The 24572-nt window shown below is 38.8% G+C and overlaps 1 protein-coding gene and 1 pseudogene across 9 annotated transcripts in view; both read left to right on the forward strand.

Annotated features, from left to right (window-relative positions):
- The window catches only part of HMBOX1 (homeobox containing 1), a 171798-nt gene that overhangs the window by 127272 nt on the left and 19954 nt on the right, over positions 1-24572 (forward strand). The window lies entirely within an intron of this gene.
- On the forward strand, positions 18332-19044 carry LOC123813881 (annotated as a pseudogene).

The following is a 24572-nucleotide window of genomic DNA, read 5'->3' on the forward strand; positions in this document are numbered from 1 at the left end:
TTTGTCTGTTGTTTATGCCTTCACTGTCTCATCTAAGAAGCCTTTGCCTAAATCAAAGTCACAAAGATTTATTCTTATTTTCCAAGAGTTTTATACTTCAACTCGTACACCTAGGTCTTTGATGCATTTTGAGTTAATTTTTCAATGTGATGGGAGGAGCTCAATATTATTTTGCATGTGAATATCCAGTTGTCCTAGCACTGTTGAAAAAACGATTCTTTTCCCATCGATTAGCCTTGCATTCTTGTCAGAAATCAATTGACTGTGAATGTGACGGTGCATTTCTGAACCCTCAATCTGTTCCGTTGATGTACATACGTGTCTGTCCCTATGGCGCAGTGTACTGACATGATCACTGTCGCGTTGTAGTGAGTTTTGAAATCTGGAAGTATGAATTCTTTGCTTCCTTCTTTTTTAAAGATTGTTTCACCTATTCTCAGTCCCTTGGAATTTCCGTATGAACTTTAGGACCAACTTATTAATTTCTGCTACAAAGCCAGATATAACTTTGATGGGAAAATTCTGTGATACAGAATTTAAATTATAAACAGTGATATAATTGATTAGATTTTCTCTTGAAAATGCATGGGGGAACTTTTTAGCTCTACCTACTCAAAAGGCCTATAAACAGTGATCCACCTAGTAGAAATTAGCATGCCTATAGCCCAGGTTGTGATTATAAGTTCCATTACCACTTGTTTTTTTTTTTTTTTAAAGATTTTACTTATTTATTTTCAGAAGGGGGGGGAAGGGAGCAAGACATTGATGTGAGAGATAAACATCTAATGGATGCCTCTCAAACGCTCCTAATCAGGGTCCTGGCCCGCAACCCAGGCATGCTCCCTGACTGGGAATCGAACTGGTGATCCTTCAGTTCACAGGCCAGCGCTCACTCCTCTGAGCCGCACCAGCCAGAGCCCATCACCACTTCTTGAAGAAATGTCTCATTCCAAGCCTGAGGCAGGAAATGTACATGATGAGACTAGACATCTTGTTAAAGGAAGGCCATTCCAGATAAGTGATATCAAAAGGACTCAGGAGCCACCTTGAAGAGTCTCCCACTCTCTAAAGAAAGGGACAATTTGAATATTAGTAAAGATACCAATTGTAGTAGATTGAAGCACATCAAACTTATTAGAAATCCATGTATAATAATGATACTAAAAATTATTAGTCACACTTGGAGAATATTAGAGAACCAACTGAATATTTAAAAGTGGTAAAAGGGATGGATTGGAAGAATTAATATTATCAAAATGTCCATACTACCCAAAGCAATTTACACATTCAATGCAATTTCTATTAAAGTACCAATGGCATATTTCACAGACATAGAGCAACACTTCAAAATTTTATATGGAATCATAAATGACCCCGAATAGCTGCTACAATTTTGAGAAAGAAGAGTAAAGTAGGAGGGATCACAATACCTGACACTAAACTATACTACAAGACCACTGTAATCAAAACAGCCTGGTACTGGCATAAAAACAGGCACATAGACCAATGGAACAGAACAGAGAGCCCAGAAATAAACCCAAGTCTCTATGGTCAATTAATATTTGACAAAGGAGGAAGCAACATAAAATGGAGTAAAAATAGCTTCTTCAACAAATGGTGTTGGGAGAACTGGACAGCCACGTGCAAAAAAATGAAACTCGAGCACCAACTTATACCATATACAAAAATAAATTCAAGGTGGATAAAAGACTTAAATATAAAACGTGACACCATTAAAGTCCTAGAGGAGAACGTAGGGTAGGAAAATCTCAGATATTTCACGCAGAAACTTTTTTACTGATTTGTCCCCTAGAGCAAGGGACATAAAGGAAAGAATAAACAAATGGGACCTCATCAAAATTAAAAGCTTCTGCACAGCTAAAGACAGTATCAAAATTAAAAGAGAACCAACTGTATGGGAAAACATATTTGCCAATGATACCTCAGACAAGGGTTTAATCTCCAAAATATATAAAGAACTTACACAACTACACTCTAAGAAGACAAGGAATCCAATTAAAAAATGGGCAAAGGACTTGAACAGACACTTCTCCAAGGAGGACATACAGAAGATCCAAAGACACATGAAACGATGTTCAATATTGTTAGCTATCAGAGAGATGCAAATTAAAACCACAATGAGATACCACTTCACACCAGTCAGAATGGCCATCATAAACAAAGCAACAAACAACAAGTGTTGGAGAGGTTGTGGAGAAATGGGGTCCCTAGTGCACTGTTGGTGGGACTGCAGACTGCTACAGCCACTATGGAAAGCAGTATGGAACTTCCTCAGAAAACTTAAAATGGATCTACCTTTTGACCCAGCAATTCCACTGCTGAGACTCTATCCTAAGAATACTAAAACACCAATCCAAAAGAACCTATGCACCCCAATGTTCATAGCGGCACAATTTACAGTAGCTAGATGCTGGAAGCAACCTAGATGCCCATCAGTAAATGAATGGATTAAAAAACTATGGTACATTTACACAATGGAATTCTATGCAGCAGAAAGAAAGAAGGAGCTCCTACCCTTTGCAATAGCATGGATGGAGCTGGAAAGCATTATGCTAAGCGAAACAAGCCAGGCAGTGAAAGACAAATACCATATGATCTCACCTTTAACAGGAACCTAAACAACAAAACAAAGAAACAAGCAAAAATATAACCAAAGACACTGAAATAGAGGACAGGCTGACAGTGACCACAGGGGAGAGAAGAGGGAATTTCAGGGGACAATGGGAAGGGTTCACAGGAACAAATTTAAAGGACACATGGACAAAAACTAGGGGGAGGGTGGTAATGGGAGGGAGGTGGGGAGGGTTGGGAGGGTGGGCTGGATTGGGAGTAAAAGGGAGAAAACTCCACTTGAACAATGATTAAAATAAAATTTTTTTAAAAAGTGGTCAAAGGAAAGAACTGAGCATTTTACGGACCTTTCACATATGAACTTTATCTTCAATTAACCAGAGTTTTTCTCTGATGGATTCCAGCTAATAAATGGAAAAGGGGTAATATAATTAGAACATTATCATTTTACAAACACCTAAATAATAGATCTGACAATGATCATTAATAGCTGCTAACATCCCCAAAAGTCAGAAAACTAGGCATTGTGTACCTCTTGGGAGATGTACACAGCACCCCAGTAGAGTATTCTTTCCAACAAAATTGAATCAAATCAAGCCTTTAGACCCAGCTATAAGTTTATAGAAATATGAAAACAAATTTCTGTTAAATGATACTGTGGGGATTCAAGCCAACAAAGTCAATGATATGAGAGATCCTAAGAATAACAACTCTGTTTCTTCAAGTGTTAAAAAAAAATCCTTTGAACATTGGCTGGATAAATAATGATTCTTGTTTGAGTTATGATAATGGTTTCTTATGTATAAATGGTGCCACATGTTAAAAATAAGAGCTCTTAGTTTTAGAAATGTGTACTGAAATCTATAATAAAATGATATGATATCTGGGATTTACTTAAAATTTACACAGGGTGGAAAGACAGGGGCAAGGGTGTAGATAAACCAAGAGTAGTATCAGTTAGTTGATGATCTCTAGCTTGGTGATGTTTACCTGGGGTTTTATGGTACAGTTCTCTTTATTTTTGTATATATATATTATAAGTGTGTTAAAGGAGGATCTAAATTTTAGATCAAATCACATGGAACTATGAGAAATGAAAAGTCTTCATATACCATAAAACCTCAATTACACAATGTTATCTGATAATAACATTTACTTTAAATATTTGAGTGTCATTGTAGTAGGCCCAGTAACACACTGGTGACCGCAAGTAGTTCCTGCTCTCTTGGAGTTCACAGTCAGGTTGGAGACAGTCAGATGATCACACAGATGAAGGTAACATTGCAACTGTAACACAGGTGTTAAAAGAAAGGTACTTGGTGCTGGGAGATCTTATAACAGGGAATATGGTGAGAGTTAATTAGGTAAAAAGAAAGGAGAAAATGTTGCAGGTCGAAAGGAGAGGTGTAGTCATGTGCTCTACTTAAATTTATTTAAAATTAAATAAAATTCATAACATTTCAAGTGCCTAGAAGTTGTGCATGGCTACTGACAGCACAGTTATGGAACTACAGAAAATTTTACTGGACAGCTCTGATACAGAACAACTGTATCTCATCCCCAATAAGAAGATATGGTTATATTCACCTTCGATAATTTGTTTTGTTTTCCTCTTCATTCAAAATCTTAAGGTAAATACAAATATAAATTAAAAACCAAACATTAAGTCCACTGAAATATTCTGAAAAATTTTCTGTGACCATGACAGACACAGGTATTTCACTAATTCACATACCAAAATTAGTAGGCTTCTGCATCCTTTTCCTCATCTAGCCCTGCTTTTCAAAGTATAAGATTTAATACTCCATCATTTATCATGATTTGTCTTTTTTCTCTAATGAGCATTCATTCACTTACCAAGCATTTATTTTTACACACTGCATTTGGTGGATATGTCTCTTGAGTGTCTTAATTTGTGACAGTTCCTTACACACACAACTTTTTTCATGCTCTTTATTTGTTGAAGAGTCCAAAGATTTGTCCTGATGAATTTCCCACACTTTGGATTTGGCCAGTGACATCCGCATAGTGTCTCTTAACGTGACTACATATTTTCTGCACACAGGTAATCAGATCTAGGGTCTTGATTAGATTCTGGTTCAGTCCTTTTGGCACATAACTGGTGCATTGTTCTTTCTGTTACATCATATAAGGAGGCACATAGTGTCTGGGTGTCCCATTTTTAGTAACTCTTAAGATTAATCAGTAGATTCAGTGCTATCATCCCAATCTACTTCTTATAAAGTTCCCCCTCTACCAAATAGTTTTTAGAGCAGTGAGTCTTACTCCTGGCTGCATATTAGGATCACCTGGGAGCTTCTAACATTACCATTGAGTACTTACCCCTGACCAACTGAATCATAGTTTCTAGATGTGGGACCGAGGCAGAGGTGTATCTGCAAAGTCCCCTAGTGACTCTGAAGTACAGCCAGGATTGTAAACCACTGTGTCGTCATCTTCTGATGCTTTTTTTCTCTACCCAGTTGTTTCATACGGGGTTGCAAAATGGGTGTGTTGCAATTTTTTCATTTATTTTGCAGTAATCAGCTAGAATTCTCCTATTAAGAACAACTTCTCAACTCTTTAGTTACCTTGAAGTATATTACCTTTCACACTTGGAGGTGGGGGAGCCCTAGCATACAAGCAATTATGGCATTGAGGAATAAACACCATTATGAAAATTGGTAATAAGTTTGTGGGATCATGAGATGTGCACAAGCAGAAGAAAGTCAGGAAGACTTTACCAGAGTGGTGAGAGTTTGGCTGCACTCGAATGGATGGTGGATAGTTCACCAGTGAGAGAATCAGAGAAACCATACTGTAATGTTAGGAGATTATCAGGTCTTTGTGGCGAACATAGGGATTTTCATTAGTAGCATCTCTACTTTGAATCTTTAGGACTTTTTCATGCTATGCATGCTATAATTAAATAAGTGCCATGTTTAGTTACACTATAGCTTTGGTTTTCTGGATTCATCATTAAGGAGATTAAACCTGATCAGATTGGCCTATTGGATAATATAAGTGGGACTATAGAAGATGGGCAAGAAAGCCAACCAATCAGTGTATGTATGAGCATGTATCAGACACCTAGAATCAAGGGAAGGTAAAATATAAAATAAATGTGAGTTGTACTGTATCTGTCCTGTGTCACTTGAATAAGATTTTACAGTTTATGTATAATTATCGACCTTATTTATCATTATTCCATGAGACAATTGATCTTATTGAATCTTCACAATTCTATACTATAGATATTTTATTATTTACTGTTTATTTTTAAGAACTGCAGCGTCCTGGCTAGTGTGGCTCAGTTGGATGGAGCATTGGCCCATAACTGAAAGGTTGTGGGTTCTGTTCCATGCCACACACTGGGGTTGCAGGTTCAATCCCTATCCCAGTGCATATGGGAGACTACTGATAGATGTTTCTCCCTCACACTGATGTTTCTCTCTCCCTTCCTTTCTCTCTAAAAGCAGTGAAAGAAAGTGACTAGCCTATACACGTATGTAAATAGATTGGAGGAGGGATAGACTGAGGCCACCTAGGAGGCTGTCGTTAGAGTAACGAATGCGTAAGTGGTGAGGACTCAGACTGTATTATCAAAACAAAGGGAAAGAAAACTAATAGAAGGTCATAGATGCCAGAAAAAGAAATGAAGGTACAAACCAGCCTAGCCAGTTGCAGATTGAACACAGAGATGACAGCAAGAGTCTAAAGGAGAGTTCAGCCATGGAGATGCTCTCGGAGCGTTCATCTAGGAGGCAGTCTCAGAACTGTTAACAGTTCCACTTTGGGCAGGTATTATGGTATAGTGGAGAGTGGGTGGGCTGTAGAGTCATATAGATTTACCATTCAATTTCAGCTTTGCCTTATGTTAATCTTTAGGAATTTTCGATTTTCTGTAAAATGGGGATGGTTATTATGAGAAGTTAGGAGATTTGTGTGAAATAATAATATATATAAAGCACATATTAGAATGCCTTCCTCATAACCAACGTTAAACAATTTTCTTTAAATCTAAGTTCCCTTTATTTAAGAGCCTTCACTGTGAAGATATCTCAGAATTTCTGTTTTGGGAGATTTCAGTGGCATTAGAAATGAAGTAGAGCCATCAATATAGTAGATGGAAAGTCACTAGTATAAATGAACCCTAGTTAAACCCTGCTCTTCTCTTTCTGCCTATAAGTAGATTTTCTTATACTGTTTCTGCATTTTTGCAGCTAAACGTGGCTGGAGGAAAACTTAAAACCCTGCTGACTGATCTCATTTTAAATTCATGACTGTGAACCTCAAGTGGGTCTTTAATTCTGCCAGACAATCATACTCTATCTTCCTGGTTCATTCTTTCTCACTCTCCTACACAATTATTCCATACTTTGTTCTCTGCATACTTGCCGTCTTTGTTCTCATGATGACCTTGCTTCCCGTTTGAACGAGGAGAGTGAAGCACTTGGAGAGGAGCTCTGGCTAGCATATAGCACACACAGATTCTGTGTTCCTGCCTCTTACCATCCCCAAAGCACTCCAGCGACATTCCCTACCATGAAGAAAAATTTTTCTCCTACCGCATATTTTAGTACCTAGCTAACAGTAGATACTCGTTTTGTAAGTATATATATTCCCCCACTTTTTGTTTGCCGTTTTCACTTCTCTGACCTCATCGCATTATGTATACCATGTATTTGACTTTTAAAATACCTAGTTCCAGAAACATTTATTGTCACAAAGGACACTATTATGATTCTGTCTATATGAAATGTCCAGAATAGGCAAGCCTATAGGGACAGAAAGTAGATATGTGGTTGCCCAGGGCTGGAGGATGGAGGTATTTCGTGTGTGGGTCAGGGGAGGCTGAGGAGTGTTGGGTTTCTGTTTGTGGTGATGAAATTTCCAAAATTGATTGTGGTGATGCTCACACAACTCTGAGTATACTAAGAGGTATTGAATTGCACGCCTTAAATGGGTCAATTTTGGGTATGCAAATTATATCTCAATAAAGCTGTTTTCAAAAAGAAACCTTTAGTGCACTATTAGCGTCACATGGTATGGGCTGGGGAAGAGGTGGGTTCACAGTTGTTTGTATGGAAAATAATAAGTAATGACATAACTTTGTTTCATATACTCACAACTGAAAAGCTACTTTTGCTCCACCCTGTATTTATCATTCTCATTTAATCCTCACAGTGTCCCAGTTTCTCCTTTTTCTGATGAGGCAGTCAAGGCTTTATGAGGTTGAATAAATTCTCAGGGCCACAAACCAAACAAGGGGCTCAGCCACATGGAGACCTTTAGACAGTGCTGATGATGGATTGGAGTTGCTCTCACTAACCAAGAGGAGTGTTTTTTTTATTGGGGTGTACACTGACTGTTTTTAATATATGGATTTGGCCTTTGTTAACTCTGAAGTCTGGTGCCACTAGATAAACATGTGTTGCAACCTTCCCTCTGCTTAAAGAGCATATGGAGATTGTAATGAGGGATGAAAGACGAATGACAAAACGATTCCTAATTGTTGAAGCTGGGTAATAGGACATGGGGGCTCGTGGGTTTATTTTACTTTGAAGTTTTGAAATTTTCCATAATTAAAAAGATTTTTGTTGTCATTGTTCAAACAGGACCTGACCAGATTTTAATGAATAAAATAGATTTAAATAATTGACTAATATTTATTTTTTCAGTTATTATCAAGCATCTGCTGTGTGTTAGCACTGAGCTAACCTTCCCTCGAGTAGTTTACATGTCCACAAGTGGGAAGCAGCACCTGTATCATATATCTGAGATATCTTTGTGTACAAATGATGTAAGGCTCAAGTGTGATTTTTATTCTGCAAATCCAGCTGCCCCTTTGTTCATTCTTACAACAGTGTACTTACTAGGTATGAAGAAAAGTGCTAGGGAAGGGGAGAGAGTACATTTCAGGGGGAAAGGAATGAAGAGACGATGAGCCCAGTAGGCCTGAAAAGTCTTTAGAGTGTGTGTGTTCAGAAGTTTGGAGGCTTTGTGGCCTAGGAGCAAAGCTTCTGATGGGCTCTTTCCTTTTTAGCCTTTCAGCGTTTGGGGCTGGATATTCTTTTAGCTTTGGAGACCAGTGTGTCTCTGGAGTGTTGGCTGTGTGGCTGGGACACAGAAGAGTGAGATCTGGCTGTTGTACCTGTTTCTGGTCTCAAGGCAGAAAGAGAAAAGAAACCTTCAAATCCCCTTATACAGGTTTCCAGTTCTAATTCAGCAAGATAGAAAGAGAAGCAACAGCTTGGAAAGGGCTTTAAGTAGACACGGGAGTGAATGTAAGAGTATCTAGCTGTGACAGGCAGAAGCAATAGAACATAATGGTTAAGAATACCAGCTCTGGAGCCAGATTTGTGTGTATAGGTTATTTACTGCTCTTATTTTTCATCCAACTAGCTGAATGGTGAGCCTGTATCTGGGTGTGTTCAGGAAAAGGAAGGCAAAATGAATACCTCTGTGTGTGTTTGTAATTAAAATTATTGCATGTTTTATTTTTTTATGGACTATCATACCTGTAATATATTTGTGTTCCTCTCAGATTCTTTTCATGTTCATCTTCAGTGAACAATATAAAACCAAATCACTACTAAAACCCAGAATCCCATGAAATTATAAGTAAAACAGTTTTTGTTATTGTTTTAACCTTTGTCAATCTTCAAAACACAACTTTAAAAATTAACCCAAAATATTCTCCTGTTATGTCCTCCAGCAGGCAAAGAATCAGTATCAAAAACTTCAGCTAAGAGTGTCTCTTCCCTCCAAAATTTAAGCATCTAAAAATAGTTTCTTAGGATATAAGTACCTCTTTGTGAAGAAAAACAGCATCACCACCACAATATTATATATAACAAACCTAAATTAAAATTTGGTATCACTGCTGCTAACCTGACATGTTATCGAGGCTGAGTGTACCATCTGATTAGAGACGTGGGTCCAGTGTAAAGGCATTTTACTATGTCAGTGTGCTATGCATCCTGGGAGAACCCACGTAGGAGAGACAAATTGTATAGTGTGTTTCTAGAGTGTTGCTTGAGGTTTCTGTAATTTAATTCTCTTGGTATTTTCTGCATTTTGGAATTCTTCCCAGGACAGTTTATTAGTACTTGGATTTTGGTTTCAGTCTCTTTCCTTTCTCCTTTTACTTTTAATTTTTTCAGTGAATACTTGGACTGTGAAGGTTAAGACGACCATTAGTTCCAGAAACTAAATTCTATATTTAACTGCAGACTGGGTGTGGTTCAGACAAATGCAGTGCAAGCTTGCTAGGGTTTGCCAGTCATCAAAACCCTGACCTACAGGGAACCTTTCTTTTCCTAGTCTTCTGACTCTGAAATCTGCTGAATTATGATGATGTGATAATATATGTATGGTCGCATAGGTTCAAACTTGAAGAGGCTCTGGAAGATCTGTTTCTTTTGTCTTCTTTTATAGTAATCTCCAAATAATAATTAACCTGCCCTATTTTCATGGTGCTGCTTCCCATAATTCTTTTTACCTTTAATTACCACCATGCAATTTTTAAAATTTTTACACAAGAAGTCTTCTCCACTTCAGGTCTCATTTCACAAGGCCACATTTTCTTTTAATGTTTTCTCTTGTTTTTGCTTTATTAGTTTGATAAAATAATATTTACTTTCTTCATTACCATAAAAATGGAGAAATAAGTGCTTGTTCCTTCCCTTTTAAAAAAAGTCTCTTGAAGAAAATCCTGGTACTTTGTAAAATGGAAAAATAATCACCCTTTTCTTCCTTAGCAGTACATTTGTGTATTGTTTTGTGTCGTGTCCCAATATTATTTGGATAAACAGAGCTCCATGAGGTAAGAAATCCTGCTCATTTCAGTAAGATTCCACCTAGCCAGAAAAAAAATGAGAGGTGCTTTCCTGACATTATTCTTCTGGGAGATTGAGACCTACCCAGATGTTTCTTTGAATGACAGCTCATGTCATGTGAGCCATAAAATGACTGATTTGCCTTCCTTGTACAAAAGTATGTAAATTACACCTGCTGACAACTGATTCAAGTTTAAGCAGCATTTAAGCTAAGAACCTCCCTTCGATTTCATTTACCTATATTTGGTCACCATTTCTGCAGAGAATGAGAGGGACCTTAAAGATCACATAGTTCTAACAGTTTGTTTTTTAGACCAAGAACCTATACCCAGGAGGTTAATTAACTTGGCTAAACTCACAGAAAAAAGTAAGATTAAGTTGCCCATTTTGAATCCATAGCCATGTGACCCACAGAATATGATTTTTTAAAAAGTGTGTTCACTGAATTTCTCAGCCCATTCTCTTTATCATCTTTAATTTTTATTGGTAAACATTTATTGACTGTCGGCTATGTGCTAAGCTATATGCTGAGAATTGGGATTCAAAGATGATAAGAAAGACAACTTTATTATAGTTAATTGATTTGTTCTTGCTTGTGTTTCTGTATTCCTCTCGTACTCCTTCCAAATCCTCTTAATCTTTTTCCTTCCTGGATGTTTTTCTCTTTCTTTCTCTTCCTCACTTTCTGTTCTTTTATTTGCCAGAAAAACTAATAATTCATTTCTTTCTTCTTCCCTCTCACACTTTTCTTTTAAGCACAGCTCCTCTTCTACCAACTCTGTTCTTCTTAGTTGATTGAAATGTAAAGTGGAACATATTTTTTTAGCATCTTATGTACTTATGAATAAAGTATTATGCTCCCATTTTATTTAAAAAGCAAATTGGATAATCTAAATGTTTGTAAGATTTAGTAAATGTTACACAATTTACAAAGGTCCTTCCAGTTCTCAAAATTGTGTTCCGATTCTAAAGAATCATAGTTCTTTTGTGGAGCCTTCATTCCCTCTTAGACTTTTGATAGGAAAATACTTCCCACCCTAGAATTAAATCTTTAGAAAATAATTGGTGCTTAGCATAACAACATGAACAGACTAAGTTCAAAGAGCAAAATCAACTCCATGATAACTGAGTTCTACCGGAAGACCAGTTCTCTATGGCTGTATGTATATCCACATAACCTCAGTCCCTTGTTTGACGATCAGCTCATATTCTGATCCTTTGATTTCTCCGTTGGTATACGTGTTATAGTAATGACATACCTTGAGATATTGAAATTCCCAAAAATGAAATCATTGTTCACCCACTTTTTAACAGTCTAGATAGTAAGAAGTACTTCCTTCTTCCTTATAAAATGAAAAAACTAAAAACATTCTCACTGCTTAGAAGAAATTTATTTTTCATTTTATTTCTAAGAGTAAAATTTTCTTCAGTACTTTACAATTGCAAAGAAACTTATATCTCATTTTCTACTTTGTTACATTGCTGCTGAATTGAGTAGACTTTCTTGGGGAAAAAATGTCTTTTTCACATCTAGGATCAAAGAAACTATATGTCTGACCAGGGTAGTGATTTTGTTTGGATAGGAAATTCAGTGAATTTTTTTCCAGTTTCTTTACATTTGACCAAGATAGCATTTTAGCAAGAGGCTAAGTCAATGATGATGAGTCTATTAAGTGGAATGTCATGGTAAAATGACAGACGTGGCCTATGTAGATTTGAGGAAAAATGTAAATGAAATAGTATTAAGCAATATAAGAAAAACTGCATTGTTACAGTAATATAAAAAGTCATAGACATAAAAAGATAAAGATTGGCAGAGATAATAAACATTTTAAATAAGTGATTTGCCCTAAATGTTGAATAGTTGTACATTTTTATGTTACTTTCTGTCTTTTTTGTTTCTTTCTGATAATATAGTTGTAAAGAACAGAGATTGTTGACTTACAAAGTGTGGGGTTTCAGTCTCAACTATTTTACAAGGTATATATCTTTAGGCAAATTGCTTGCTGTAAGAGGAGTGCCGTGATTTAATACTGAACGACAATGCACGCAGAGTACTAAGCATGGTACATGATACACATAGTGGGTGTTTAGTAAAAATATTCCCCCTCCTACTATATAGTCAGTACAAAACTGTTAAATAAGAACTTTCAAAAAGAATGCTGGATTTCTTCAGATGGAATTTTCTGATGAGTTATTTTCTGTATTCCTAAGACTCAGCCAATAAAAGTCTCCTTAGCACTTTTTTTTTCTCAGAAGAGAGCCTCTTATCCCCAGTGCTGAAGCATATATAAAGATCAGGTTTTACCCTGGTAGGTCTCAGTCTGTCTGGAGTCAGGTTAAAAACCCCTCCTCCGTGCCCGGTGCAGCAGGACACAGGGAGAGGGGTGCGAGGACAGGCAGCACTGTGAGGGGACGTTCGAGCTGGGTGCTGTAGAGCAGGGATGGTTTTGATGAGCTGGGAAGAGAAAGAAAAGCATTTTTTGGCAGCAGAAGCAGGTACATGCAGAGACACCAGAGGCGTGAAAAATTAGGTGACTGGAGTGTGTGGTCAGTCAGGCAGGAAATGAGGCTGGGGAAGTAGGTTACATCCAGACTAAGGAAAACCTTTGTGTTGCCACCGGCGCAACCTGTGTCTTCCTCAGAGCATTTGTAGTTACATCCATGCTGAAGTATGGTTGTCTGATAATTGGGCAAAAAATTCTTAGTCCATTTTCTACGTTGTCTGTGCCACTTTTCTCCTGTTCTCTTATGCAAGGGACTCAGATTATTTTGGAAATCGATTTGGTGAAATCCTGGGAATTAAAAAATTGAAACTATTTTGAAAAAGCTTATCAGCCTTTATTTTTGAAGATAAGAGCCTAAATAATATTCCCTTTTCTATGTGTTCAGGGAAATATGTTGAAATTTCAACCGTTTTCAATTTTAAAAAATCTTTTGACATATTTTCCCCTTTCTGTCTTGTATTGTAAAGGTGAGTTGTTATAAAATCCAGTTTCCTACTGACTTCTGGTATAGCAGTGCATTGTTGGAAAGAGAAATTGAGTCATATATCTTTACTAGAATCGAATATTTCACTGTCTGTTAAGTAAATTTACCTGGCACTTAAGTGGCACAGTTTACGTGCCCCTGCAGGGTGAGGTTGGGTCACACTCGGGCGGCCCAGCGGCCCGCACGGTGCTGGACCAGAAGTCTGACGTCAGGGAGCGTTGCTTACACTTCAGTTGTTTAAGAAGGCACTGCAACTTGACCAAAATTAGAAAATTCTGTACCCCATCTTCCCTACCAGACACACTAGACTTGGGGTAGGGGTAAAGTAATGCAGTATTTTCTTATTTTGTTGAAGTTGTAAGGCCTTTAATTCAATGATAAATAATTTGATGATTTAAAGTGATCCAGTAAAAATGACTCAAAAACAGCAGACATTACTTTCAAATGCCTCAGTGTTGTTTTCCCTCTGCCTGATCACCGTGTACCTGCCCCCTACTGAAGACCACTTTATGGGAGTAGAATTGAACCCTGTAAACTCGAATGTCTGTCCTGGTCTGTGACAGGTGATGTCCCAGAATAGATGCACCCTGCCCTCCCTTAGGTTGTCTGGCTGTCACTGCAACCCTGGCAGGCTGGTCTTCCTTTCCCCTCTCTTCTGATGTCATCACCGTTGTAGGATAGAAAATGCTGCAAGAATACATTCTATAACCTTTGGAATTAAAGTATGCTGGAAGTTGAATTTTAAAAAGAGTTTATCCTCTTTCATACTCCTTATGGAATGACTCTGGTAGAACATAATTCTACCCGAGGAACTCCTCCTCCTGTATCTCTGCAAATAGGAGGAAGTTCTTAACATTTATATAAGACAGCAGGAGCCTGGATATGACCTCATTTCAATCCATTAGACTATTTGAGGAAAAAAACAACAAAACTTTCCCACTTATTGACAGGTAAAGTTATCCCAATCCATTTCTCATAGCCAGTAAGAAGATGAACTGTCCTTAAATGCATTTTTAAATTGGCAAATTATACTTCCTGGTTCCTTTTTGGTCAAACAGAAATAGCCGAAAGAGAAATTATCACAATGTTTTTGAGGCAGATTAAAAATTCTCCCCATCCTCTTAGAGAGGATCTGCCAGCAGTTTCATTTGGTACAAACAAAAGGCGTCTCATTTCTGTAGTTCTTGAGCCAATTAAGCAGAACTAAAGACTCCATGTTCCTCCTGCTGTTCCAGAGTTTACAAAGAGATGAAGTATATTTTGGTAAATATTGGTGCTGCGTGTAATGAGTCACCAGTGAAGATATGATTTATCCCAGAAACAGAATTATTATTTTTATCCTCATCTGAGGATTTTTCATTTTTTTTTTAGAGTGAGAGGAAGGGAAAGAGAGAAGCATCTATCAGTTGCCTCCCATACGTGCATGGATCAGGGACCATATGTACCATGACCCTGGTGCTCACGCCTGGGTTAGGGATTGAACCCACAGACCTAGGTGTGTGCCCTGACCGGGAACCGAACCTGCAATCTCCAGTTACCAGATAACACTTTGACCAGCTGAGCCACACTGGCCAGGGCACAGAAGAAGAATTATAAGTACCACATTATATAAACATTAATACTAACGGAGACCAACTTAAAGACTTAACTAGAGACCCCTTCACAGAAAACTAGTGAGTTTTTCTTTTGTAAACTCAACAAGTGCTTTCTGAGTTTCTACTCAGTACCACTCATTGTGGTAGACTCTGAGGGATTCAGTAATTAACAAGACAGAGCTGTTCCTGGCCCTTGTATTAGGAGACCACTATCGACACACTGAACACTCACAGCATGTGTCAAGGTTTGGATATGTGTTTGATGGTTGGAGATCTTGAGTTAGTAGAATATGAACTTGTTGGTAAATATCCTATTTCTGATACAGTTGCCTTTTGGTTGAGGAAGCCTGAATGGACTATGCAATTTCAGTGACAAAAAGAATCTAAAAATGGTCTTTGGTGTTTCAAAACCTGTGTGCCATAGAAATCCCAATCATAATAGTGCTTCATCCAAATATCCTATTTTATTGGTTTCAACTTTGACATGTCATCTGCTAAAAGGCCAGACTAACCTGTAGTTCTGTTTTAAGACAATCCTGTGCTTATCACCTTTGAAGAAATAGAAACCATAGTTTATAATCAAAATACTGTCCTTGGCCCTCGCTGCTGTGTCTCAGTGGACTGAGTGTGGACTGAGAACCAAAGGGTTGCTGGTTCAATTCCCAGTCAGGGCACATGCCTAGGTTGAGGGCCAGGTCCCCAGTGGGGGCCACATGAGAGGCAATCACCCACTGAAGTTTCCCTCCCTCTCTTTCTCCTTCCCTTCCTCCCCTCTCTCTAAAAATAAATCAATAAAATCTTTAAAAGAAATAATGTCCTTGGATCATGACTGTACCCCAGATTTGCTCTGTAGTATCACTGTGAAGAAACTCATTTACTTTTTTATACTATTAGTAAGAATACCTTTCAGCTTTGACAGTATTATGTTAGTATCATGTTTTTTTTGTGGACTGTTAAATCAGAATTTGCCTTTTAAAAAAGCATTTAAAGAGTCATTTATCCATATCCTGGGTAGTGTGATTGACTCCCACTAGAAACACCATCAAACCCAAGACTCATGAAGTAAAGACGTAGGTTTAAGAGAAAGTAGTAAGTACGCCTCTAAGCGCAGGGTGCTGTGTTTTCCCTTTTCGGGGAGCTGTCAGGATACTCCCCAGCCAGTGCACCTCTGGTTTTCCAGAGGACCTGTGCCTTTGTCAGTGGTTGGTTTGCTGTTTGTTGAGACGTTCCCCTGGGGGGGCGTGTTCTCATTTTAGATACAGACTGTGTATCCTCTCAGCAAGAGGTAGTCACTTTTCAGGAATACAGTATTGATCATAGGAAAAACCATATGGGAGACAATGGATTGATTTTATCAAACCTGTTCTGTTGGTCTTCAAGCATTATAGTAAATTTTTGGTCAGTGGTGTCAGATTGGTAAGTGGCCAGTTCATAATTCAGCACTTTATGTTTAAAAATAGGCTCCCTGCCTCAGGACAACTTGGACACCAACTATAAGAAACTTAGCAAATCCAGATCACCTTGTAAATCTCTTGCAAACCTACTTTCTCCCAGCAAAGGCTGACAAACCAGAGACAGGAAGATACAGCTGTCGTCCCCCCCACCCCACCCCGACCCACTCCAGGTGAAGAGAGGCAGCAAGGGGAGCACCACTAGCTTCAGTGCCTCAGTAGTGTGCTCCTTCCACTGTCACCGACATCGTGTTATTGTCACTCACCTTTGGTGGTTTCAGTAGGAAACAGCAAGTCCCTGGACCAGCAGAACCGAACACTGCCCTCTTGTGCATGTTGTTCTTCCTCCCTATTAAAATGAAGTGGAGGTTTGAACATTTAAAGAATTCAGTAGTATGCAATCAAGAGACATGTTTCAAAGGAAATACTTTTCTCAGTTGTTCTTCTTTAAAGTGCTTAGAATTTGTTAGTTTTATTTATTTATTTATTATTTATTTTTGCCTGACAACTCCAGAAAATTGTCTATGTTCTTCTTTTCATGGTTTTCATAGAAAGACTAATGACTGAATGCAATACATGTTTCAGAGGAAACTTGCTCTACAATTGTCATGTAGTAATAAAACTCACACCAGACCTCTGCTGTGGTCGCGCTTCATTTAGGGCTGTATGTTACTGGACAGGTGGTAATAAGCCTGTGCTGTGTTATGGAGTGTGATTAAAAACTTAGCTCCTGAGTTCACTGTTGCCCTTGTAACCTGTTGGCCAAGTAGGGTCGAGTGGCAGCATGCTGCAAGTAAAATATTTAAAAACTTGCAGTGAACCTTTTATGTTAGGGCACATTTCAGACAACTATAGTATCTACAGTTTTCTCATGTTTGGATTTTTCTTTTTTAAACATGTGAGGAAAGGCATCTTACCAACCTGATAAGAATTTGGAAGGCTTTTTGTGTGTGTGTGTGAAAGTGTCTGAGGAGTACTACTGACTTTTCTACAGTAGACTAACTGTACTATATACATAGACTTCAACCACATTGAGGGGTTTTGAGGGAGAAGCCCCAGGTTTTATTTAGTTCTCCTTTGCCCAGGGAAAAGGTTGGTCGGTATATGGCTATCTCCAGAGCAGTTCTTCCCCCAGGAGGATAAACCCCTGGGTGAGATGTAGCTGTGGTTCTGGGGCTGTCATCGGTTTCTTACTGATGCTGCCACGTCTTTGCTTCCAGAAGCTCTTGTGAAGTCTACAGGAGTTTGGTTGAAATGATTCATTGCTACAGAGATGTGCGTGTTACAGGAAATCTGAAACAGTGTCATGTCTTAGCTGAGTAACAGCTGCTCCCGTGAGGCCTGTGAGCCAGTGAACTGAGTCAGGAAACCTGAGTTCCAGGAAGTACGACCTCAAGCAAATCAAGTGTCCTCTCTGGCTCTTCATCTGTGAAGTTCATGTCCTCATCTGCAAAATAAAGAGGCTGATTTAGTAATGTTTCTTTCCAGTTTAAAGGTTTTAAACATTTCCCTAGATCATCTCTACTTGAATTTTTATGGAGGAGAAAGATGGACAATGCAAAACATTTTTATATTAAAACAATGCATATAATATTGAATAGAATGGAAAACATACATTATTTTTTGAGACAAAGTAAGAGACACCAGAGACATTTCAAGATAAGCTACTAATGAGCTTCAGGCTGTATTCCTAAACCCTGGGGGAGGAAGGAGACCCCTGTATGTTCACACTGATGTTATGGAGGATGCTGCTTTGACAGCGAAGTCTGAGAAGAGCCAACTTAGTGCTCACTCATCTGGCAACATCCTAGCTCAGTCCCTTGATGGCTCCATCTGTCTCTGTCTGTCTGTGGGTGCCATCATGGCATACACCGCCACTCAGGTGCTCCTGGGCTCCAGTCTCACCTTCTTGTCCCAGCCACATGTGTATGGGAAGGTGCTCATCTAGGCAGAGTATGAACCTCTTCCTCCAACATTATTAGGATGAAGTATTTTGGGGGCAGCAAGTATGTCGGCTTCCTGGTCTTTTTTGTTAGGCTCAGCACATTGCCAGCATCAGTGGGAAGCATGGGCTGTTCACAGGCCCAACTCCCAGATGGTGTTCAGGAGTTCTTGGCACTGTGATCCATGGTGAAGTTTTATAGCATTACCAGGAATGTGAAAAGGTCGAGGAATTACACCCTAAATATACAGAAGGAAGTCTCATCTTTCTTCAAAATAGTTACCAAGGAGACAGCACAAGAGATGATGCTTCTTTCTGCTGCTGCCCTCATTGTACATCTGTCACATGATCACTCTGAGATGCACAGTACATTCATGGCAGAGAGCCCAAGTGCTGTGGACTTTGTGACTCCATAGTAAACATCTATGGGAATAGGGCATACAGGATTTTTTGTGGGTCTTATTCCTTGCCTCCTAGGCGACGTCATTTCTTTGTGGCTCTCTAACTCACTGGCCCACCTCAGTAATATCCGTGTACTGGACAGAGGGGTTTCTGCAGTGAATGGGGAGTTGTTCCCAAGCTGTCACAGGAGATTTTTTGCCGGTATATTGACCTTTGTGCTTGTCTCTTAAGTTTCAAGTTCTCTGATTCTGTCAGTATCTGCTCTGGTCTATCGAAATCTGTTGCATTTATGAATTCGGGTTCCAAAATTCAGCTTTTCATATCTGAATCCTTTTATCTGTCCATAGGCCAGCACTAATTTTTCCACTTAAAAGTCGTCTCTTTTCTATTCTAAAACACTTAAGAAGCTGCAAAGCTGTGACAACTTAGAGCTTCACTTGAACCTTCCAAAAAGCTGATTTGGAGAGAGCCATCATTTCAGTCTGTAGAGTTAAAAATAAATGCTTATTTATTAAAAAACAAAACATTAGTGTAGAACATCTTTTCCTCATTGTACTATTGTGTGTTTGCAAAACAAGCTTTTAAAATGTAAGTTTGTTGCCAAAAGGCATTAAGATAAAAAGAAAAATTAAAAAAAAATAAACTTATGCAATTCCATTTTGCTCATGGTTTGAGACAGCAGACATCACTTTCAAATAATGCCTTTTTAATTACAAAATTAGCAGATACTAATATAAAATATGGCAAAGTGCAAAAAAACATAAAGGAGAAAATTCAAATACTCCTTTATACCACCCTTTAGAGATAATCATTAAATTTTGGTATATTTGTTTTCAGTTATTTTTCTGCTATGTATATATCTATATATCTTTTAAACTAAAGATTATACCAGCTGTGTGGCTTTATATTTAATATTATTTATAAACTCTTTGAAAACATGACTTTAGTGATTAAACCCACTTTAAGAATACCTGTAACTCACTACCCAGTGCCCGGCAGTCGGACATGGAGGTTGACAACTGTGTTTTACTTCAGACCCGAACTCCGTCTAACCTACTTCTAGTTTGTAGACAGACACAGGAATGGTGAAAGAGAGAAACATGTTTTGAAAAGCACTTGTAAAATTAATCAGAGGTAGGTTTTTGTAATCTCACATAACCCAATGTAGTTTTATTTTGGGTAATAAATAACATATATGGTTTTCTGACCTGCATTTTTCACTGACGTTGTCTCACGTCTTTTGGTGCTCTTTGAAAATATGATTTTTTTATTGGCTCCCTCTTTCTTCAAATGACTGTACCATAATTTATTTAACCATTATTTATTAGACGTTTAAATTTGTCCCAGTTTTGCCTTATTAAATAGTACTGACATGAATGACCTGGTACTTAACCTTTGTTCTTAAGAATAATGACACATTTGGTCACATTACTACCCCCTCCCTCCGGAAAGCTGGCCTCACCCGCATCACTGACAGTGGCCTTGAGCACACACAGCGGCTCCCCCCAGAGCCCTCCTGCCTTGCCCACTGTAGTCATCTTTTTGGTGAGGGAAAGTCAGCTTTGTAGGTGAAAAGCAGTGTTTTATTTTTGTCCACATACGATTCTAGTGAGGCTGAGCATTTGTACACATTTATTAACCATTCATACTTTCTGGTATTCTTTTCCCTCACGCATTTTTCCCTTGTATATTTATGTGTTCTTACCAATGCGTATGCATATATTAACTCCTTGTAAAATGAGATCATTAACTATTTCTGCTATACATTTGCATTTATTTGCAATTTATTTCATTTTCATTTAAATGTAGATAAATCCAGCGCTCTATTTTTGTGACTGCCTCCATCATTTATGCTTCCTCATTCAGGTATTTTCTTCTAGTTTGTTTGTTTTTTTCAGTGATTTCACTTTTACCTTTAACTCTCATATATTGGGTTTATGGGTTAGAATCTAATTGATCTTATTTTCCAGATAGCCAATTTTCCCTTCCTCCTTAGATTTAAGATTCTTCCTTGCATGTAAGGTTGGTTCTTGGTTCTATTGATCTTATCATTAATTCCTAAACCGCAGTTCTGATTATTACAACTTTATGACTTTGTAATATTTGACAAGATGGGGCCAATTTATTACCATTTATTCTCAAAATGTTTTATCTATTTTTATCTGGTTTTCCAGTTGACCTTGAAAATTATATTGTTGACTCATACCATTCCCACTAGAAAAAAATGAAAAAAAAATGTGTTTCAATTTTGTTGAAGTACATTAACCCTAACAATTTATCCAGGAAGAATGACATTGTCATATTATTCATTCTTATCTCAGAATGTGTTAGATGCCTCTTCATGTCTTATTTTTTATACATGTCATCAAAATGAGTAAAAATTTGTTTAGTTTTTTTATGTGGTTTATATTTATTTATTAGGTATTTTTAGTTCTCATTTTTCTTGCTATCATAACTATGTACCTTTTTTCTGTTGTTGATTATTACTTGTATGTGGGAAAGTTTTGATATTTTTGTTTGTGTATATAGTACCCAGTCACTGATTATTTCTGAGTTATTTTCAGTTTATCCCTTGATCTTCTTGGTATAGTATAATATGCAAATGATAGTTTTGTGGCCCTCCTTCTTAATTGTTTCTTAGTTCTGTTTCATGTCTTATTGTACTGACCAGGACTTTCTGAAAAAGGTTAATGTAGCAAGAGAAAAAGCTGCATTGGGGACAGTGGGCCTTGTTTCTTTGTTTCTGATTCAGTAGGGATGCTGTTAGAATTCCATCATTTTATGATTAATATTACCAGTTACTGTTTTCCCATTATTTTACTGTGAAATTTTCAAACATACAATCTGAATTTTATACTTACCACTGAGATTCTATCATTAATGTTTTACTAGTTTTTTAAAATAATTTTTAATTTTAAATTACAGTTGACATATATGACATGGTGAGGAGACATTTATGTAACTTTTGAAGTGGTCTTCCCAATAAATCTAATACCCATCTGACACCGCACATAGTTACTATAATATTATTGATATATTCCCTATGCTGTCCTTCACATCCCTGTGACTTTTTAATAATTTTTCTAACTTTTCAAGTAGTTGACATAAAACATTAGTTTCACGTGTGCGACACAGTGATTCGACGTTGATACATCTCATGAAGTGGCCACTCCGAGAAGTCCGGTACCCGCCTGACACCATGCACAGTTGCAGCATGTCGGTGTTCCCTGGGATGTACTTTACATCCCTGTGACTATTTTTATTGCTGGCAGTTTGTTAAAACCAGTGTTTTGAACTCTATACCTAATAGATTGCTTGCCTCCCATTCTGTTTAGTTCTTTTTTTAGAGTTTTGTCATGTTTTCCATTTGTGACATGTTTGTCTCCTCATTTGGCAGCCTCCCTGTGTTTGTTTCTACATATTACATAGACCTGCTACATCTCCTGTTCTTGAAAGGATGGCCTTTTGTGGTAGGTGTCCTGTGAGCTCAGTGGCACAGTCTCTCTAGTCACCTGAGCAAGTGTCCAAGTGGAATGCCTTGCGTGGGTTGTGTATGCTTTTCTATGGTGGTTGAGCTTTGAGTGCTGCGGGCACATTGTTTGGAGAGATTGACCCGCAGGCCGACTGACTTTGAGGGCCGACTGTGACTGCAGTGCACGACCTGTTGTGTGGGAGTGGCTTTAGTAGGGCTGGCTCTAAGGCCAGTGGAGCCTGCCCTCCTGGGAGGGGGCTCCAGTGAAGGTCAAGGTCAGCTACTGCTTGGGCCTGGCTTGGGCCTGTCTGGTAGGAGGTACACAGTTACCTGCTACTTGTGCTGGGCTTGGAGGCACTTGGGAGAGGCTATTCTGCAAAGCAAGCCCAGCTGCCACTAGAATCAGGTTTGGTGTCCTTTGATGGAGGCCAGCCACCATTTGTGTTGAGTTTATGGCCACTTAATTGAGGCTACTTTCCAAGCCAAGACTAGTCACTTCTTGTGCCAGGCTTGGGGCTAATTGTTGGGAGTTACAGTGTAAGCCGAGACTGGTTGCTGGTTTTGCTGAGCCTAGGGTAGCTTAGCGAGAGGTACCTGGCACATCAAGTCCAGCTACTGCTTGTTTGGGGTTTGTGGATCTTTGGGAGATTTTAGGAAAGTCCAATGCAGGCTCCTTGTGTGGAGGAACTGCTGGAAGATGTTCTGCTTGTGGCAGTTGGTGGGGTCTCGAGGAATCACCAGGGCAGGGTGCACAGTGTTAGCCAAGTGAAAGGAGAGCTCAGATGTGGGCCCACCCATGTCAGGACGACTGAGTTGCAGTTGCGTGAGGGTTCAGCAAAGGAACCAAAGCTAGCCAGCACTTTGTCCCCAGAGTGAACCGACTCAACCCCTTCTCCTCCAGCCCTTTCCCAGCAGCTAGTCATGTTACTTCCTTCCTGTGTGTCCTTGTGCTGGAGCTTAGGGGCGAGTGTTTGTCGGGCCCTTTTAGGGGATGCTTAGGTTTACAGCAGCCCGTCCTCTCATCCAGCCTAAGTCCCTGTTCATTTTCACAGCCAGCTGTTGAGAGGACCCCTTTCTCCAGGCGCTGGTGCTCCGGGCTGGGACCCTTTGCTGCTCAAGGGGAACCTCTGCAGCTGAGATATAGTTTCCAGCAATGTATAGTTTCCTAGGGCTGATGTAACAAATTTCCTCCTTATTCTTAACTGCCACCTATGGGATGGGCCCTGCCCATTCTGAGTCATCACCCTTCCCACCAGTCGAGGCTTCTCCCTGGTATCCCTAGTTACAGGGCTTCTGTCCAGCAAGTCTTCTGGTGCTGCTCAGTGATGGTGGTTTTATAATTTAATTGTAACTTCGATGTGGTTGTGGGAGGAGGCAAGCACATTTACCCACTCTGTATTCTTGACTAGAATGCCTTGCTATACTTGCTTTATTACATATCTTTTAGTGGAATTGTTGACTCATGCCACTATCAATAATCTTTGTGTTGTATAATATTTAACTGGACATAGTGTTACAATCTTTTTAAAAAATCAGCATTGCACTAATGCTGAAGATGAAGATGAGTACAGCAATCTCTTAGCATATTTGTTATCAAAAAGTTGCCAATCTAAAAAATTTCAAGAAAGCTTTGAAATGGGAGGTTATTATGAAAACTGTTCATCATCAAAAAAACACACACACACACACACACACACACACACACAAAAGAAAACAGCTAGCAGTCCAACTAGGATTACAGAAGGGAAAAGAATAAAGTTAGAATTTTTCGGTGTTTGACCAGACTTTCTAGAGAAGTTGCCTCACTCATCAGACAGGCTACCTATTTTCAGAAATAACTGCTTAGTCCAGGCTACTTGCCATGGAGCTACTGCAGTGAAATAAAGTCCATCAAGGCATGGCAGTTGGGTCACAGTATCTCTTAAGACCATTCCAGTCTTTGGACTCACACTGTTCACCCAGCATATAGTTTCCTGGGGCTGACATAACAAATTTCCATAAACCGGATGGGCTGGAACAACTGGAGTGTATTTTCTGTCAGTTCGAGGGGCTGGAATCTGAAATCAGGGTGTCATCAGAGTTGGTTCCATCTAGTAACTCTGAGGAAGGGACCTCCCTGCCTCTCTCCTGGCTGCCGGCAGGGGCCATCCCTCCTTGGCCTTCCCTGACCTCTAGTGCATGCTTTCATTTCCACACTGCCTTCTCTGTGTCCGTTCTTTTCTTTTTCTTATAAGGACACTCTCTTACAAGGATTTAGGGCCCAGTGCGGTAACTGCATCTACAAAG

This window comes from Phyllostomus hastatus, unplaced genomic scaffold (assembly GCF_019186645.2).
Source record: "Phyllostomus hastatus isolate PE091 unplaced genomic scaffold, TTU_PhHast_1.1 phas_contig_159, whole genome shotgun sequence".
Taxonomy (NCBI): Eukaryota; Metazoa; Chordata; class Mammalia; order Chiroptera; family Phyllostomidae; genus Phyllostomus; species Phyllostomus hastatus.